The following is an 18,343-nucleotide window of genomic DNA, read 5'->3' as shown; positions in this document are numbered from 1 at the left end:
TATAGACAAAGAAATAAAGGAAAAGGATAGATGAACACAAAGAAACAAGCAACAGTGATATGAAAATTATGAAAAGGAACCAAACAAATTGCAGACCATGGTAAAAGAAATTTAAACTTCCATATAGAGGTCCAACAACATATTGGAGCTGGCAGAGTCAAAGAAAGAATCAGAGAACTTGCAGATAAGACAGAGGAAATCATTCAGTCTGAGGAACAGAAAAGAAGAAAGAATAGATAATAGTGAACAGCACATGAGGAACCTGTGGGAAACAATCAAGCATACCAATATATACACATTGTGGGAGTTCCAGAAGGAGAAGAAAGAAAGGCACAGAAGGACTATTCAAAGAAATAATGAAGTCCCAAATTTACTGAAAGACATGAATACATATATATATATCTGAGATGCTGAACAAACTCCAAACAGAATAAACCCAAATAGATCCATGCCATGACATATAATAATCAAACTGTTGACTGCCAAAGGGAGAATTATGAAAGCCACAAGAGAGAAGCAAGATGACACCTACAAAAGAGCCTCAATAAGTTTCAGGGCTGATTCCTCACTGGAAGCTATGGAGGCAAGTAGGCAGTGGGATGATATTTAAAGTGCTAAAAGCAAAAAACTGCCAACCAAAAATTCTATGTCTAGTTAAAACTATCGCTCAGAAATGAGGAAGAGATTGAGACATTCCCACATATACAAAATCTGGGGAGTTTGTCACCACTAGATCAGCTTTAGAAGAGATGCTAAAGAGATTTCTGAAGGTTGAAAGGAAAAGACACTAGATAACAGCTCAAAGCTGCATGAAAAAATAAAGATCTCCAGTGAGAGTACAATGTGGGTAAATATAAATGCCAGTACTATATGTTTTTGGTTTGTAACTCCATTTTTTTTTACTTCCTACAAGGATTTAAAGGGAAAATGCATAAAATATAATGGAGGGGATTGAGCTGTGAGGGAGGGAGGTGGTTAGTGGGCTTTAGGGCCTTTTCTGGTGGTGGTAGATTTGAAGAACTTTACAGGACTGGACCCTGGGAAGAAGAAACTGTACCTGTGCTGGATCTAAAGGACTGGATAAGCTCCTGGGCTTTGTCTTCCTCTACTTAAAGATTGAATAGATTGGAGTCAAGGAAACAAAAGTTCAGTGTCCTCGATGTTTTTGTGACATTGCCATTAACAGTCAACCTGCTGGAAGAGTAGTCTGAGTTATTTTCTGATGCATGTCCTAAAACATGCAAGAACTTTCGTTGTCTTTGTACAGGGAAATCAACTCAGAAGCCATTACATTATAAAAGTTGCCTCTTTCACAAAGTTGTCAAGGATTTTAGGTTCAAGGTGGTGACTTCAGTGAAGGAAATGGATGAGGAAGAGAATCTATTTATGGAGGATTTTTTGAAGATGAGAGTTTTGCTATTAAATACAATAGGAATCTCTTATCAATAGCCAACAGAGGGAAAGATACAAATGGTTCCCAGTTCTTCATAAAAACTAAACCAACTCCTCATTTAGATGGGCATCATGTTGTTTTTGGACAAGTGATCTCTAGCCAAAGAAATAGAAAGTTGTGAAAGAGATAGAAAACCAGAAAACTGATGCAGCTAGCAAACTATCTGCTGGATATTCAGCTGTGGAGAGCTAACTGCCAAATGTAAAGCTAAGAAAGGAGTCATCATTATCATCATCATCATCACCCAGTGACTCAGATAGTTCAAGTGATTTTCAGTCCTCTTCTGATTCTTCTGATTCTGAAAGTGCTTTTGAAGAAACATAAAAAAAAAAAAAAGAGAGAGAGAAACAGAGGGCTGGCCACAGTGGCTCAACAGGCAGAGTTCTTACCTGCCATGCCAGAGACCCAGGTTCGATTCCCAGTGCCTGCCCATGCAAAGAAAATTAAAAAATAAATAAATAAAAGAAACAGAAAACACAAGAAAGAAAAGAAGAAGCGAAAGAAAAGTGCATCTAGTAAAAGTGCGGCTGAAAATCTTGAAGCACAACCCTAGTCAACAGTTCGTCCAGAAGGGATCCCTCCTATACCTAAAAATAGGTTCCTAACGAGAAAAAGTTCTCCTAAACCTGATGAAAAAGAAAGGAAAAACAGAGCGAGAGAATGGAATCCACCTAACTCTGAGCCTATTTCATACCAGAGGTGACTTTTAGTCACTAGATTGGGCAGGAAAATTAAAGGAAGAGGAACAAGATGATATCGAACTCCTTCCAGATTCAGATTAAGGGATTGTTTCAGGCATAGTGAGAGTCCATCACATTGGACGTAAGAGATGCAGAGAGCTCAAAGAATGAGGGTTTCAAGTGGTGAAAGATGGATCAAAGGGAATAAGAATGAGTTAAATGAAATAAAAGAAAATCAAAGAAGCCCAGTTAGAGTAAAAGTGAGAAAAATTACTGATCACAGGCATGTGTCAGAAAGTTCCAACAGAAAAAGTGAAAAGGAAAAGAAAGTTAAAGACCATAAATCTAAGAGCAAAGACAGAGATTTCAGAACAAATTCAGATAACGATGATAAATAAAATAAAAACAAAGTGAAGAAAAGGGCCAAACTAAAAGTAGGAGTAAAAGCAAAGAGAAATCAAAGAGTAAGTAAAGAGATTCAAAGCATAATAGACACGAAGAAAAGAGGATGAGGTCAAGGAATAGAGAAAGGGATCATGAGAATGTTAAAGAAAAAGAAAAGCAGTCTGATCTTAAAAGGAAAGATCAGGAAAGGAGGAGGAGTAAAGAGAAGTCTAAACAGGTTAAATCACAGAGTAATGAGCCGGGTGGGCAATGATGTCTCAGTGGCAGAGTTCTCGCCTGCCATGTTGGAGACCCAGGTTCGATTCCCGGTGCCTGCCCGTGCCCACCCTCCCCCACAAAAAAGTAATCAGCACGATCATAATAAAAGTAAGGAAAAGAATAGATGTTCACAGTCTAGGAGTAGAGAACATGCTATAACTAAAGGCAAATAGAGTTACAACAGTAGAACAACAGAACGAAGCAGAAGTAGGGACAGAAGGGAGTGTGATCCAAAAGCCAAACACACAGAGAACAGGAGTAAAAGAGGAAGGTCACAGAGCAGAGAAAGAAGAGTGACACCAGGAAGATCAGGAAGAGGAGAGAGTCATGAAGCTCAGAGAGAGAAGAATGTTAAAGGAGAAACAAAGAAAAATATAGAAATCAAGAAAGTAAGAGTTCACACAAAAAAAAATTCTGAGGGTGATATGTATTCTAAAAAATCATGATCATAACAGCTCAAGTAATAACAGGGAGAAAAAGGCAGGTGGAGATCAAAGTTCATTCTCAAAAATAAAACAAAACAGTAAGGACAATGACACATTGAAAAACAAGTAGGATGAGAAGACCAGATCCTCAGAGGAAAAAGAAATAAAACAATTATTAAAGACAAAAAAAATGACCACATACATGATAAAAATAAATTTGATAATGAATCAAGCTCTGGCACAGATGAAGACAAAAGTGGATGAGTAAGTTGTATAAACTTATTTTCATTCTGCCTCAAATTTTAAGTTTTAGAGACTTGCTGATGAATGTCCTTTATATTGTTTTCTTCTTTCTTTTTGCTGTTTTATGTTTGTCCTTTTTTTTAAAATGTGGACTTCATTGAGTTGATCTTTTGATAATCTGCAACCTGAATAATTTGTACTGCTTAAGTTTTAACAAACTTGAAATGAGAAAAATATATATAATGGCAAATCAGTGGTTTTGGAGTCATAATGTATGAGCATGTCATTTGTGACAAGAGCTACATACCTGGAAGGATGGAGTGGTTTAGGAACCTAGTTTGTGTACACTACTGAAGTAAGTTGGTGTCAAAGGAAACAAAATTATTATAGACTTATGACATTAAATTTAAGCCTCATGGTTACTACAAAGAAACTGGAGTACAGGTTGCTAGTGCTATGGCGTAAGGGGAAAAGGGAGTTAATGCATAATGGGAGTTCAGTTTCTGTTTGGGAAGACGAGACAGTTTCAGTAATGGAGGGTGGTGAGGGTACCACAATACTGTATGTATGTGTGTGTGTGTATATACATCACACTTTAAAAAAGATATATATACATATACTTATATATACATAAAGATATATATTATAATAATTTATATATCTCACACTTCTAAAAAGAGAATAGCTAAAGAGACAATGACAAAAACTTCCATGATCCTAGATAGGACCTAGTAAGGGAAGATAAAAAGGGTCAACTATCATTGGGGCCTATGAAAAAATTGGAATATAGTCTGTGAGCATTATATCAATGCTAAATTTCTTGAACTTGATAATTGTAGTTAAGGTGATTATATAATTGAATATCCTCACTCTTAGGAAATGCACATGGCAATACTGTGTTGAAGGAGCATGATGTATATAACCCACACTCAAGTATTCAAAAAAATAGATTGATAGTTGTAATGATAGAGCAAATGTGGAAAATGTTAAAATGGGTGGATCTGGATGGGGTGGAGTTTAAGGATATGTTAGAGCTCTCTGTATAGGGTTTGTATTATTTTTTAACTGTCCTGTAACTTTGAATATTTCAAAATAAAAAGGTAAAAAAAAAATAGAAATGTGGGAGTTTTCCAAGGTTAATTTCAGAACAAATATCTAGGAAGAAGGCAGTGAGAACAAGGAGGTCTAGTCTGTTTGAAGGGCTGGGGCCAACATACTGGGGATACTGTTCAAGCATAGTTCATTATTTAACAACCCATTACCCTCTGGATTCTCTAAAGGTCAGGATCAATTTTATACTCAGACTTTTTTCATTCTTTGTTAATTCAGTAATAGTTTATTGAAATACATCTCTAAGTATCTCAGTGTATAATCTATACAATGAGTAAGTATCAATAGAGATACTCTATTGAAAATATTCTGATCAATTATCCAATTATATCCAGTTTCTAGTCTTTTGGAATTGTGCAAGATGATACAGAAAATACAAAAATATGAAGTAAACATATGTCTGGTATACAAGCTCTGTGTGTATGTGTATGGCATTTAAGATATAAATAAATATATAAATATGTATATGTATATATATATAGTTTAATGTCAAAAAGATCACAAACTGTGTAGAAAATGATAGCTACTATTTACTGAGCATCTATTATACAACAAATGCTTAATGTATACTTTCTACAATCTTTATAGTAACTCTGAAAAGTAGAGAGTAGTAGTTTCCATTTACAGGTGAGAAAACAGAGATTTAACTTCTACAAGGTCACACCGCTATGAGTGATACATGCAGGATTTGAATTCAGATCTCTTTTTTAAAAAAATGAAATGGATTCCCTTTCCATTGCGCTACTGTGTACTTCAGGATAGGGTAGGTTATTTTGTGGTAAGAAATAGTGCCAAAATCATAGTCACACGACCCAATATTTGTTTAAACAAGGTCTCTTTTGGGTTTGGGCAACTTCCCAGGGTAACAGTCCTCAGTGTGGAGGTTTGGCATTACAGGCTGCTTTGCTCTTGAAACACCGGCATATCTACATGGGCTTCCAAAGCAAGAGAAGAGAACTTGGGCAAGTACACACCAGCTCTTAAATGCTTCAGCTCAGAAGTGACACGCTTCATTTCTGTTCATATTTTATTACCTAAAGAAGGTCAGATGACCATATCTAACTTCAAGGAGGTATGTGATCAGAGACAGAGCAGAACCACGAATCTTATCAAAAATGAGTAATTTCTACTACAATTACATGTATTATTTTTCAATATAACAAATAATTATTAAATCTTTACTTAGGAAAAATAATCTGCTATGACCAAAAGATGATGAGATTTAGTTCTAGATATTAAGGAATGGACAGTTTGGTAAATAAGGTAAATCTGATTTAAAAAAAAATAACAATCATACTAACACAGAGGGTCAGAGAATATTTGAACTCAAGAAAGAGGTAAGCAACTTTGCTCAGAGGAAAGAAAGGTTTAAGGTATTTATACTGATCTTTGGAGGGTGGGTAGAATTTTATTAGGAAACAGAAGTGAAGAAATTTCTTCCAGAAATAGATGAAGAGACAAAAGTTGTGAAGTTGTCATAGGGTGTTGTGCTCATGGCACAGCTACCACTGGCAGGTAAATTAAGATATCCCCCTCTCCCAGAGGCACAGGGAAAACTCCAATGGTGATGGAAATGGACTGCCTTCCCACAGGCTGGTGAGGCGGCAAACCTGTGAGAATTCAAGACCCTGTCCTGGAATACCTGCTCTGCATATGTCTTGCTTTCACACTGCTTCCATTAACATGTTTTTTATCATAGTCATTTTGCTAGTTTGAAATTTCTGTGTATCCCAGAAAATTCATGTTCTTTTAATCCAGTTTTGTGGAGGCAGACCTATTGTTGGGTGGGCCTTTTGATTATGTTATTTCCATGGAGATGTGACACACCCATTCAAAGTGGGCTTAATCTGCTTGGTAAAGTCCTCTAAGGGAGAGACATTTTGGAGAGAGCTCAGAGCCAAGAGAAGCTAAGAGAGAAAGAAAACACCACAAGAGACATTTTGGAAAGAAGGTCCAGGAGATGTCACCATGTACCTTCCCATGTGATAGAGGAATCCCCATATGCCAGCAGCCTTTCCTCCAAGAAGGTATTCTCTTCTTGGTGCCTTAATTTGGGCATCTTCATGGCCTTAGAATTGTAACTTGTAACTTAATAAATCCCCTTTGAAAGGGCAATCCATTTCTGTTATACGGTATTCCACCAGCTTTAAAATCAAAACAGTCATCACAAAGTACATTTTAATGTTATATTTTTGTTTTGTTTTGTTAAAAGGTGTCAGTTTTGGAAAATGTGCACAGGACTGAGATGACTTTCTTGGCTCCAAAACTACTTACACTACTTTCCCTCTCCCAACACATTCATTAGCTTTAGGGCTTGGATACTGTTGGGAGGTGGAGTTAAGCTGAACTCTCATTAATTAACACAGGAAGCTGCAGAGTCATATGTAGGTAAAGGGCTTGGACTTCTGATAAATACTGAGACTCAGGGTCACAAATCATGTCAATGAAACAGAATGGCTTTTACTCCCAAACTAGAAAAGATATTGGAGACTCTAGTAGAAAATATACTGTAAGGGAATAGAGATTCTAGACCATAAGGTTAGACTTATCACCAAGACATAGACGATGAATTTTCTAGGTACAAGCTAAAGTCCTGTGGAATTCCTCTCAGTTTAGGCTCTGAAGGGGATGGAGATCTGGGAAAAATGACCAATTGTGTAACTTGAAAGGACAAAGGCCAGGACATACTCAGCAACAGAGATACGTATCATAAGAGATTTGTGAAACCATCTTGGGGAGGAGACCTTCAGGAGAAGACTAGACTTCCTGTCAGAAAGATACGACCTTCATTTTCCCAGTTCAAATAATAAAACATTCTTTCATCATATCAGGTTCATGTAATCTCGGAACCACAGACTTTTCCTATCCATCATTCCTGTCTCTTTCCCTCCTGGGTGTATTCAGTTGCGATTGTACAGACCCTCATTATATTCATTCTCTAACAAATAGCTTCTGAAAGAATTAAAGCCCTGATTCCTTCAGGAACTCGAGTCTCTCTTTGCTCACTACAGATAATACTAGTTATCATTCCCATGTGTGTTTTAATACTAGTATTACATATGCATTCATCTCTAAACAGGATATAGCATTGTTATTTATGTTTTTAAACTTTATCTAAATGGTATAATACACTTGCATTATTAGATATTTTGTTTTTCCTCAATAATAAGTATTTGAGACTTACCCATGTTGATTCAGCTATTTTAAGAGAAAATTTCTTCTGATGCATTAAAATTTTGGTTTGCAATCTCAAAAAAAAAACCCTACATACGCTAAAGTATGGACAAAGCATTCCATGTATGCTTCAGTATGAACAAAGATCTAAAATAAATCAAGAAAATGATAGGTGAACACAAAGAGAATATCAAGAGAGAGATGGAAATTATAAAAAAGGAACCAAACAGAGTTAAAGACTACACAAACAAAAATTAAAAATTCTCAGGCCAACATGGTTTCATAAGACAGTCCAGGGTGCCAACCCACATGGAATCTTTGAAACAGCAAAATCTGGCAGAGCTTACTTCCTCAAAACCTCAGAAAAGAGTTAAAAGGTAGCAGTAACAGAGCAAGTGCTGAGTCAAGAAAAAGCAGCTTGAAAAAATGGTAGGCTGGACACCAACTTAAGGAACAGACAGCTTGGGGTCTAAACCCCAGAGTTAATACTTTAAAACATTTAAATGTACAGGGTATAACAAAAGATTACAAGATAAACAAAGAAACAGGAAATGATGTCCCATCCAACGAATAAGATTAAAATCCAAAACCTGTTAACGAAGAGTACCAGGCTTTGGACAGACTTGACAAAGCCTTTAAAAAAATAATCTTCAATAAGCTCAAGGAGGTAAAGGAAAACTTGGCAAAAAAAACCAAAAGGATATGAGGAAAACAATGAGTGAACAATCTGCAGATCTCAATGCTAGACAGAAATTTTAAAAAGGAATCAAACAGAAATATTGGCGTTGAAGACCACATGAACTAAAATGAAAAATCCCCTAGAAGGTTTCAATAGCAGATTGGATCTGGCAGAAGAATCAGTGCTTTCAATGAAAACTGAAATGATTCAGGTTGAGGAGCAGAAACGAAAAAGAATTTAAAACCATGAACAGACTGTTCTGTGGGACACCATCAAGCATAAAGATTTAGGAATTAAGGGATTCCCAGAAGGAGAGAAAAAGAGGAAAGGGGAAAAAATGTTCAAAGAAATACTGGCAGAAAAACTTTCTAAATTTAACAAAAGACATGGACACGCACATTCAAGAACCTAACAAATCCCAAATAGAAATACTCAAAGAGAACCATATCTAAACACATAGTACTCAAATTGTTGAATGGCAAGAATAAGGAGAGAGTTCTGAAAACTATAAGAGAAAAGCAATGAGTTATGTAGAAGTGAGTCCCAAAAAAATTAAGTGACAACTTTTCATCATAAACCATGGAGGCAAGAGGGCAGTGGGAGGAGACACATAAAGTGCTGAAAGAAAACAATTGTCAACCAAGAATTTTATATCCAGCAAGGATTTTGTTTTAAAAATGAGGGAGAGATTAAGACATTCCTAGATAAACAAAAGCTAAGAAAATTTTTCACCACAAAACCAACCCTGCAAGAAATGCTAACAGGAGCTCTTCAGACTGAAAGGAAAGGACACCACATGGTGGATTGAAGTAGCATAAAGAAATAAAGATTTCTGGTAAAGATAGCCACATGAATAATTAGAAAGACTAGTATTTTTGTATTGTATTATTTGGTGTGTAATTCTACTTTTTACATCTTACAGCTTTTAAAATGCAAATGCATGGGCGGGCCACGGTGGCTCAGCAGGTAAGAATGCTTGCCTGCCATGCCCGAGGACCCGGGTTCGATTCCCAGTGCCTGCCCATGTAAAAAAAAAAAATATATATATATATAAAATGCAAATGCATAAAAAGCAATAATAAATCTATGATCTTGGACATACAATGTACAAAGACATAAACTACAACAAGTACAACAACAGGGTAGGGGGACAGAAGGTTATGAGAACCGTGTATGTGTATGCTACTGAAGTTCAGTTGGCATCAAATCAAACATAAGTATTACAGATTTAGGATGTTCAACTTAATGCCCACTGTAATGCAAAAACATCTGAAAATATATATATACAGAAAGAAATAAAAAGGGACTGTTATGGTTAGGGACAGGTGTCAACTTGGCCAAGTTGTGGTACCTGTTCATCTGATTGGGCAAGCGCTGGCCTGTCTGTTGCAATGAGGACATTTCATAGGATTAGGTCATGATCACGTCAGCTACATCCATAGCTGATTCCATTTGTAATCAGCCAAAGGGGAGTGTCTTCTACAATTAGTGATGCTAAATGCAATCATGGGAAGCCTTTTAAGGAGGACTCAGAGGAGACAGGTTCCATTCCTGCTTTGGCTGGTGAGCCTCTCCTGTGGAGTTCATCCAGGCCATCCATCGGAGTTATTGGCTTCGCAGTCTGCCCTGTGGATTTTGGACTCTGCGTTCCTACGGTCACGTGAGACACTTTCATAAATTTTATATTTGCAAGTGTTCCCTGTTGATTCTGTTTCTCTAGAGAACCCTAACTAATACAGGGACTTAAAGTGGTACACTTCAAAAAAACAAATAAATACATAATCAGACACGACTGGAAGAACTAAGGGATAAAAAAGGTATAAGACTTACAAAAAGCAAACAGTAAAATGGTAGAACAAAATCCTGCATTATCAGTAGTTACTTTAAATATCAATGGATTAAAGTCTCCAGTGAAAGGGCAGAGGGTAGCAGAATGGATAAAAAAGTAAGACCCAACTATATGCTCTTTATAAGACACTTTAACTTAAAAACACTGGTAGACTGAAAGTGAAGGGTAGAAAAATATACCATGCAAACAGTAATAAGAGATGAGTGAGCATATTCAATATTAGCTATACTAATACTGAATAAAATAAACTTTAAATCAAAAACTATTACAAGGATAAGAAGTGGATGTATATGCTATTGATATTAAGTTGGTATCAAATAAAAATGATCATTAAAGATTTAGGATATTAAACTTTAACCACATGGAAACCACAAAGAAAAGATATGAAAAATACATCAATAAAGGGTGGGTGATGGTGGCATAGTGGCAGAGTTCTCCCCTGCCATGCTGGAGACCTGGATTTGTTTCCCCGGGTCTGCTCACGCAAAAAAAAAAAAAATTAGATATTTATATATTTTATAAAATATATATATCAATAAAGAAATGAGAAGGAGCTCAATATGATACAATACAAAAAATTAAATAAATATGAAAGTAGGCATTAACAGAACGATTAAAGGTCAAAAAAGGCAGGAGACTTACAAAAACCAAATAGAAAAAGGGCAGCATAAAATCCTGCATTTTCAGTAGTTACTTTTAATGTAAATGGATCAAACTCTTCAGTAAAGGCAGAGATTAGTGGAATGGATTAAAAAAAAAACACACACACACACAACTCAACTAGCTGTTAACAAAAGATGCACCTTAAATTCAAAGACATAAACAGGTTGAAAGTGAAAGGAAGTAAAAAAAAATACCATGCAAATAGTAACCCAAAAGAGTAGGCATAGCTATACAAATATCAGATGAAATACACATTAAGGCAAAAAATGTTAAGGGACACAGAAGGTCATTATATACTGATACAAGAATCAATTCAGCAAGAAGACATTAACAATTACAAATATAATTGCACGTAACAGGAGTGGTTAAAAGTATATGAAGCAAATACTGACAGATTTGAAAGGAGAAATATACAGTTCTACATTAAGAGTAGGATACTTTAATACACCACTTTCAATAATGGATAGAATATCTAGAAGGAAGATCAACATGGAAATGGAAGGCTTGAAAAATACTCTAAACCAAGTAGACCTAACACACATATATAGAACCCTTCGCCCCACAACAACAGAATACATATTTTTCTCTAGTACGCATGGAATATTAGGGTACACCAAATATTAGGTCACAAAAGTGTCAATAAATTTTAAAATATTGAAATTATACAATGTAACTTCCCTGAGCACAATGCAATGTAACTAGAAATAAATAGAGGTAAAAATGGAAAATTCACAATATATGGAAATTGAATGATGTGCTGAAACGACCAATAATTCAAAGAAGAAATCACAAGGGAAATTATGAAATATCTTAACAATAAAATACTGAAACTTATGGGATGCAGAAAAAGCAGTACAGTGATTGAAAATTACAGCTCTAAATGCTTACATTAAAAAGGAAGGAAGCTGGAAAGATGGCAGAGTAGAATAGCTTGAGATTAGACTTGCTCCACAGAAAAACTTAAGAGAAGGGACAGGAGGACGACTGAGGCAGCAATTCAGGAATGTGGCTGACCTGGGACAGCAGCCTTCTGCACCACATGTGGCAGCCCTGGTGGCAGAGTCTAAGGAACTGAGAGGAGAAAGCTGGAGCCTGGTGCAGGGTGCAGAGGCGCAGAGCCCGCGGAAGTGCATGGACTGGAACTAGGAAGTAAGCCAGACTACATTCCTTGGGTGTGCTACCTTCACCAGCACAGACCATGATGGGTGACTCACCGCACACTCCATGCACCTGAACCCCATCACCAGCTCCCATTCCCTGTGCTCCAGGCACCCCCACCCAATCAACCCCCAGTGCATGTATCTGTCCCACAACCCCTACCCCAAGTGCAGCCCATCCCACCTCACCTGCATACCTCTCAAGCACTACCTCCCCCTCCCTGTTCCCTGCAGTCTGTTGCCAGTGCATAGAGGTTGCGGGCACTAACCTCCATACCTAGACTAGTCTGCCCTCCTCCCATAGTGTAGCACAGCCTCACCCCGCCCTCCCTGAGTTCAGCACATCCGTTTACAGCACTCCCAGGCCCACGTATGTGCACGGGCCCCCAATCATGTCATTCAGCTCTGGGAACCACACTTTAAAGCAGTCCTAGAACTGCACATGCACACAGCCCTCAGCATCACTTCCCAGCTCTGAGAATGTGTCAAAATGCAGAGCTGGGTCACATTTGCCCCAAACCACGAAGGTGTAACACCAACTTGCTGCTACAGCTTTATGCATGTGCACAAAGGGCCCCATACTTGAACTAGTACACACCAGGGTTACGCCCCCCAGACCGGTGCACCCACACAGCTACATCCTCCCTAGCTTCTGGGCACCCACGTTCACAAGCATCAGTGTAACATCCCCAACTTGTGCCCATACCTGCCCTGAAACAAATCACCATACTGACTGCTCCACCCTGTGCCCTGCTCCCTGCTGTACAACCATCCTTATACTACAGAAAGAAATCAACTCCCAAAGTAAATTAATCAAGATATTCACATGCGATGAAGACAGCAGATCACTAAACATATCACAATGCAGACAGATATAGCCCTGCCTAATGACCAAATTAAAACACCAGAGGAGACACAGACATTGGAACAACTAATCAAAGATTTCATAAAACTTTAATTAATAAAATAAGTGGGAGGGCAAATGACATAAAGGAGATCAAGAAGACAGTAGACGAGCACAAAGAGGAATTTGAAAGCATAAATAGAAAAAGAGTGGAAATCACAGAGATTAAAGACTCTGTTGACCAAATAAAAAACATACTAGAGACACATAACACCAGATATGAAGAGAAAGAAGAAAGAATAAGTGATATAGAGGACAGGATAATTGACTTCAAAGACTCAAAACAGCAAATGGCAAAAAAAGATGGAAAAAATTGAATGGGAACTCAGGGAAATGATAGACAAAACAAAGCATGCAATATAAAAATCACTGGTGTCCCAGAAGGAAAACAGAGAGGAGTAAAGGACTAGGAAGAGTAGTTGAGGATATAATGGGGGAAAACTTCCCAACCCTCTTAAAGGACATAAATTTACAAGTTAAAGAAGCTCAAAGAACTCCAAACAGAATAAATCCAAATAGGCCTTCACCAAAGCAGATACTAATCAGTCTGTCAAATGTTGAAGAGAAGCAGACAATCCTGAAAGCTGTGAGAGAAAAACTCTACTACTGAGTTCAGACTACTCAACGAGTACCCTGGAAATGAGAAGGCAGTGGTTTGATATATTCAAGATCCTGAAAGAGAAAGACTTCCAACCAAGAATTCTGTACCCAGCCAAACTGTCCTTCAAACTGAGGGAGAGGTTTAAGTTTTAATCTTTAAACTTTAAGTTTAAAGAAGAACTTAAACAAAGAAGTCCTGAAGAATTTGTCAACAAGAGACTCGCCCTACAAGAAATACAAAAAGGAGTTTGGCTGGCTGAAAAAAAAGACAGGAGAGGGAGGTGTGGAGGAGGGCACAGAATTGAAGAGTACCACTAAGGGTAACTTAAAGGGTAAAAAGAGAAGGAGGGAAAAGAATATATAGATCTGACAAATAAAATAAAAAAGATAAGGTGGTGGAATCAAGAAATGCATTTTCAGTATTAACTTTGAAAACGGAAGAAATAAATAATGGAATAAATTCACCAATTAATGATATAAATTGACAGAATGGATTAAGAAACATAATCCAGCTATATGCTGGTTACAAGACTCATCTTAGAAACAAGGATACAAATAGACTGAAAGTGAAGGGATGGAAAAAGAAAAAGTTGTAAACAAAAGAAAGCAGGAGAAAAACTAATATTGGACAAAATAGATTTTAAATGTAATAACATCACAAGAGACAAAGAAAGGACACTATATACTAATTAAAGGGTTAATTCACCAAGAAAATATAACAATCATAAATGTTTATACCCCCAATCAAGGAGCTCCAAAGTACATGAGACAGACATTGGCAAAACTGAAGGGGGTGATAGATGTTTCAACAATAATAGTAGGAGACTTCAATTAACCACTCTCCTCTATAGATAGAACAACCAGACAGAAGATCAACAAGGAAATAGAGATGTTAACTAACTTGATAAATGAATCGGACCTAACAGACATATATAGGTCATTGCACCCCAAAGCACAAGGTTATGCATTCTTCTCTGGTGCTCATGGAACATTCTCCAGGATAGATCATATGCTGAGGCACAAAACAGGTCTTTATAAATTTTAAAATATTGAAATTATTCAAAGCACTTTCTCTGATCACAATGGGATGAAACTGGATCTTGTATAAAGAATATTTAAGCCCAGGGTACCAAGGGAAAACTGCTATTGCACGCTATGAGCTATGTTCAAAAGAAAACCATCAGCACTACCACAGCAACAGCAGAGGTAAATAATGGGATGAGGGACAAGAGTTAAGAGGAGGTTTAGATCTACTATTTGGTGAGGATGTGTTTATTGGTTTTCTGTCCCTTGGGAACAATGAAATTATCTAAAATTGAGAATGTTGATGGACTGTGGACTTCGGGCCTTCTATATGATGCTCGATGAATGCAGGTGGCTGAAGGATGCACTGACAGAGAAGTAGATTTGCAAATGATGGTGTATAATTATGAACAAAGGTTGTACTGCTACAAAAAGGAACAGAGTCGTGAAGGATGCAACAATGTGAATGAACATATGGAACATCTGGTGAACTAAATAAGCCAGAAACAAAAAAACAATGATACGGTCACCATTAGAAAATGCTATAAGAAAACAGGGGCCTAGACTGTAAGCTTTTAGAGCAGACACATTAAGTCCAGAGTGGTGGTTATTATTTCTGGATTTTGAGAGGCTGTTTTTATACATATAACCTGATATTTAGAGGTAAGCATGAAGTCGAACTGGTTGGGGTTAAAGTAATTCAGAACATAGGGGGTAAGAAAGACAGTGTCTATATTTAGAACCACACATACTCTTTGAGACCAATGGAAGAAAGGTTTATTTGATCTGGAACTGAAATTTTCTGTAGTGCATAATCTAATTCAACCTATCTGTATAGTTCATTTGAACAACAGAAACACAGGAAACAGAATAAGAAAGAGGTCCTTTAATCCTGTATAGATTATTGTAATGCCTGGAAACATCCTATATTATATTAAGCAGATAATTAAAAAGTATTGGCAAAGTCCCCTGAGGGAGGGGAGAAAGAATACGGAATTATTACACTTTACCATCAGGGAATCCCCTGATACTGTGTCAAACTTTAGGGATACCCAAATCAATAGGTCATGGCCTCGATCATGAGGTTTACTCTTGTGAAGCTTATGTAGGTAGCATAGAAGCTTAGACTACCTATAGGCATGCCTAAGAGTTACTTCTGGAGGACCTCTTCTGTTGCTCAGATGTGGCCTCAGTCTCTCTAAGCCCAACTCTGCAAGTGAAATCATTGCCCTCCCCTCTACGTGGACATGACATCCAGGGGTGAAAGTCTCCCTGGAGACGTGGGAGATGACTCCCAGGGATGAATCCAGACCTGGCACCATAGGATGAACAAATGCATTCTGACCAAAAGCGGGGAAAGAAGTGTAATTAATAAAGTATCAGTGGCAGAGAGAGTTCAAAAGAAGTGTAATTAATAAAGTATCAGTGGCAGAGAGAGTCAAGAGGCTACTTGGGAGGTTGCTCTTATGTAAGCTTCAGGTAGACCTTGCTACCTATCATAACCTGCCCACCTCCAACTAGGACCATTCCAACCAGTCCTAAAGAACACCTAGGGCAATACATAAGATTCCACATGCGTTCCAGACACTAGAGTAACTTCCCAGAAAATTACAACCCCCAGATGGGTCCCTGGTCCAGGTAAGTCCTGAAACTTAGCCCAGCCTTTGTAGAACATCAGATAGGGATGTGACAGATGCTTCCAATATCAAAAATTTGCAACTGCCATAGCCCAAACAACCCCAATGAGAGGTATGGAAAGATCAAAGGTGATGGTGGAATTATACATAGAAGATAGGACTTAACAAATGAATATGAATGCTGAATCCTATTAAATTAATATCTTTTTTAGTCTCCAATATTTTAGAGTAGCTAGAAGTAAAAACCTAAAATTGTGAAATTGTAACCCATGTCAAAACCTCAAATATGTTCTACAACTAATGGTGGTGCTATGCGTTGAAGTTTATAGCTCTTTTGTGTATATGTTGTTGTTTACAAAAAAGAAGGTAAAATCATCTATTGTGATGATAAAAAAAAAAAAAGCATTTAAGCCTCTAGTCTCCTATACTCTGGAGCAACTAGAAGGAAAAATATGAGAGGATCGTACGGCAGCCCATGACAAACTCTGGGATCTATCCTGTAATACTTTTTGAAGAGTGCTTTGAAAACTATTGATTTTTTATTTCTTTGTTTTGTATATATGTTATACTATACAATAAAAAAAGTTAATAAAAAAGGAAGAAAGATCTGAAATCAGATACCCAATCACAAAGTTGAAGTATCTAGAAAATAAAAGCAAGGTAAAGTCAAAGAGAGTAGAAGGAAGGAAATAACAAAGATTAGAGTTGAAATAAGTGAAATAGAGAATAAAAAAAGCAGTAGAGAGTACTCACACTTTCCCCGCTTTTGGTCAGAGAGAATCAACCAAACCAAAAGTTGTTTCTCTGAAAAAAATCAATAAAATTGACTTAACTTTTGCTAGACTGAAAAAGAAAGAGGCCACATATAACTAAAATCAGAAATGAAAAGGAGGGCATTACTACCACCCAATGGAAATAAAAAGGACTATAACAGAATTCTATGAACTGTATGCCAAAAAATTAGTAACCCATATGAAATAGAAAAATTCCTAGAAACATACAAACAACCTACATTAACTCAAAAGAAATGGAAGATCTCAATAAACCTATAAGTTGTAAAGAGATCAAGTCACTAATCAAAACCTCCCAACAAAGAAAAGCCCAGGACCAGTGACTTCACAGGGGATTTTTATCAAATGTTCCAAGAAGAAATAACACCAATCCTGTTCAAACTCTTCCAAAAAGCTGAAGAGGGAATACTCCTGAACTGATTATATAAGACCCAAAGCACCCTCAGACCAAAGTCAGACAAACATACCTCAAGAAAACAAAATTACAGCCCAATATCTCCTATGAACACAGATGTAAAAATCCTCAACAAAATGCTAGCAAACAATTGCACAGCATATTAAGATTATTATAAACCATGATCTATTATATATCAGGTATGCAAGGGTGGTTCGACATAAGAAAAACAGAAAATATACTACATTAACAGAACAAAAGAAAAAAACAAATGATTTTATCAATTGATGCAGAAAAGGTATTTGACAGAGTCCAGCACACTTTCTTCATGAAAACACTTAGAGAATTAAGAATGAAATTTCGTCAATATGATAAAGGGCACATGTGAAAAACCCACAACTAACATCATAATTTAACTGTGAAAGACTGAAAGTTTTTCTCCAAGATCAGGAACACTGTTACCACTGTTATTCAACATTGTACAGAGAGGTCTGCCTAGAGCAAGAAATGAGAAAAAAAATAAAAGCCATCCAAATTGGAAAGGAAGAAGTAAAATTTTCTCTATTTGTAGATTACATGGTCTTATATACTGAAAATCCTGAAAAATCGACAAGAGAGCTATTAGAGCTAATGATCAACAAAGTGATGGGATACAAGATCAATACTAAAAATCAGTAGTGTTTCTATACACTAGTAATTGATAATCTTAAAATGAAATAAAGGAAAAAAATCCTATTTTCAGTAGAAACTAATAGAATCAAATATCTAGGAATAAATCTAACCAAGTACGTTGTTCTACTTTACCAGCTGCCAGAATGCAATATACAAGAAATAAAATGGCTTTTAAAAACAGGAATTTAATAAGTTGCTAGCTTACAGTTATAAGGCCAAGAAAATG

General features: G+C 36.8%; 1 protein-coding gene and 1 pseudogene across 12 annotated transcripts in view; one reads left to right on the top strand and one right to left on the bottom strand.

Annotated features, from left to right (window-relative positions):
- CCDC150 (coiled-coil domain containing 150) overlaps window positions 1-18,343 on the bottom strand; it is a 170,898-nt gene that overhangs the window by 113,902 nt on the left and 38,653 nt on the right. The gene's annotated exons all lie outside the window — the stretch shown is intronic.
- On the top strand, window positions 578-3,485 carry LOC143676832 (peptidyl-prolyl cis-trans isomerase G-like; annotated as a pseudogene).

This window comes from Tamandua tetradactyla, chromosome 3 (assembly GCF_023851605.1).
Source record: "Tamandua tetradactyla isolate mTamTet1 chromosome 3, mTamTet1.pri, whole genome shotgun sequence".
Classification (NCBI taxonomy): domain Eukaryota; kingdom Metazoa; phylum Chordata; class Mammalia; order Pilosa; family Myrmecophagidae; genus Tamandua; species Tamandua tetradactyla.
This window is presented reverse-complemented; position numbering and strand designations above follow the sequence as displayed.